Genomic DNA, 2,767 nt, shown 5'->3' with positions numbered 1-2,767 from the left:
TTAGCACTTCAACAAACTCTGGTTCCAGGTAGTCAGTGACTTCTACCAGTTCAGTGGCTTGACTTTCTTTGAAACTTCAGCAGCCATGTACTGCTTGGATAGTATTTATTTTATTTAAATGACTTTAATAGATTATACTAAATGTATGCTTTAATTGATGTCAGAATTTCATATTTAATTTGACCATGGTTTATTTTTAAATAGAAAAATGTATTTAAATGAAATAACTGGATTTAAATGTAAATCTGATTTTTTAAATTACTTTTTATCCACCCTGCAAAGGAGGAGAAGGGGGAGGGGGAGAGATCCCCTCAAAGGATCAGCAGTGGCAACAGCCCTCCTCCACCCACCCTGTGCCCGGCCCTGGGAGCAAGAGAGAGACAGCTCAGGCTACAGAGTGACCTGCCCGAGCTCCGCTGAGGCAGATGACAGAGGTAGAGGGGAACAAACCCCACACATGTTGTAGAAGCCCTGGCCCAGGCAGGTTGCTCCTGTGCCTGGCAGAGCCCTGTCCCTGCAACACTGCCACTTCTCACCCCAATATGCTAGCATGGGATTGAACGGAGTGTCTGGGCTTGTGCATGCGGTTGTATGTCTGTGAGACTGTGTCAGTGTGATTCTGTGTTTGTGGGTTGGTGGGTCTATGCAATTCTGTGTCTGTGCTATTTGTTTGATTGTGTGTGATTCTCTGTGTGTGTGTTATTGTGTATCTGTGTGGGTGCAATTCTCTGTGTTTGTGAGACTGTGTAAATCTGTGTGTGCAGTTGTGTGTCTGTGCAACTCTGTGTGTGATTGTGCAATTGTGTGTGTGAGACTGGTCTGTGTGATTCTGTGTGTGCATATGTGATTGTGTGGTGATTATGTGTCTGTGCAATTCTCTGTGTAATTGTATGTCTGATATTCTGTGTGTGACTGTGCGTGGCAGATTGCGATCAAGACATGCTTGGCCAGGTGTCTGTGTGTTTGATATTCTGTGTGTGTGTGTGACTCTGTGTGTGTGTGAGACTTTGTGACAGATTGCAGTTGGTGTGCCCATGTAACGTGAGTGTGATTGTGCTATTCTGTGTGTGTGTGTGTAAGAGAGAGAGAAACTGGTCTGTGTGATTCTGTATGTGTGTATGTGATGACTGTGTGTCAGTGTGATTCTCTGTATGATTGTGTGTCTGGCATTCTCTGTGTGCAAGTGACTGTGTATGATAGATTGCGATCAGTATGCCTGTGTGTCTGTGACTGTGTGTCTGACATTCTATGTGTGTGTGACTCTGTGTGACAGATTGCAGTCTGTGTACCAATGTGCCTCTGTAATTGTGTGTCTGGCATTCTCTGTGTGTGTGTGACAGATTGCGGTCTGTGTGCCATGTGTGTGTGATTGTGTGTGTGTCTCTGTGTGTGACTCTGTGTGTGTGACAGATTGCAGTATGTGTGTGTGTAACTGTGTGTGACTCTGTGTGTGTGACAGACTGTGTGTGTGACAGTTTGTGGGGAGTGTATGTGTGTGATTGCATGTGACTCTGTGTGTGTGACAGATTGTGGTGTGTGTGTGTGAGAGATTGTGGTGTGTGTGACAAATTGCGGGGTGTGTGTGTGACAGATTGTGGTGTGTGAGAGAGATTGCGGGGTGTTTGTGTGTGTCACATTGCGGTGTGTGTCAAATTGTGGTGTCTGTGTGTGTGAGATTGCGGGGTGTGTGTGTGTGTCAAATTGCAGGGTGTGTGTGTGTGTGTGTCAGATTGCGGGTGTGTGTGACAGATTGCGGTCTGTGTGATTGTATGTCTGTGTGATATTGTGTGTGTGTGTCACTGTGTGTGTGCATGTGACTGTGTGTGTGTGCCAGATTACGGTCTGTGTGCCATGTGTGTGTGATTGTGTGTGTGACTCTCTGCGTGTGACAAATTGCAGTCTGTGTGTGTGTAACTGTGTGTGACTGTGTGTGTGACAGACTGTGTGTGTGACAGATTGTGGGGGGGTGTATGTGTGTGATTGCGTGTGACTCTGTGTGTGTGACAGATTGTGGTGTGTGTGACAGATTGTGGGGTGTGTGTGTGACAAATTGCAGTGTGTGTGTGAGAGAGAGATTGTGGTGTGTGTGTGTGACAAATTGCGGGCTGTGTGTGTGACAGATTGTGGTGTGTGTGTCAGATTGTGGGGTGGGTGTGTGTCAGATTGGGAGGTGTGTGTGACAGATTGTGGTGTGTGTGATAGATTGTGGGGGTGTGTGACAACTTGCAGTGTTTGTGTGTGTGATTGTGGGGTGTGTGTGTGACAAATTGCGGTCGGTGTGTGTGTCAAATTGTGGTGTGTGTGACAGATTGTGGTGTGTGTGTGTCAAATCGCGGGGTGTGTGTGACAGATTGTGGTGTGTGTGAGAGATTGCTGGGTGTGGGGGGGGGACAAATTGCGGTGTGTGTGTGTATGTGTGTGTCAGATTGTGGGGTGTGAGAGAGATTGCTGGGTGTGTGTGTGTCAAATTGCGGTGTGTGTGTGTGTCAGATTGCGGGGTTTGAGAGAGATTGCTGGGGGGGTGTCAAATTGTCGTGTGTGTGTGTGTGTCAGACTGTGGGGTGTGAGAGAGATTGCGGGGTGTGTGTGTGTGTGTGTGTGTGTGTCAGATTGCGGGGTGTGAGAGAGATTGCTGGGGTGTGTGTCAAATTGCGGGGTGTGTGTGTGTGTGTCAGATTGCGGGGTGTGAGAGAGATTGCTGGGGGGGTGTCAAATTGCGGGGTGTGTGTGTGTGTGTGTCAGATTGCGGGGTGTGCGCCTTGTGTCT

This window comes from Chelonia mydas, chromosome 9 (assembly GCF_015237465.2).
Source record: "Chelonia mydas isolate rCheMyd1 chromosome 9, rCheMyd1.pri.v2, whole genome shotgun sequence".
Lineage (NCBI taxonomy): Eukaryota > Metazoa > Chordata > Testudines > Cheloniidae > Chelonia > Chelonia mydas.
This window is presented reverse-complemented; position numbering follows the sequence as displayed.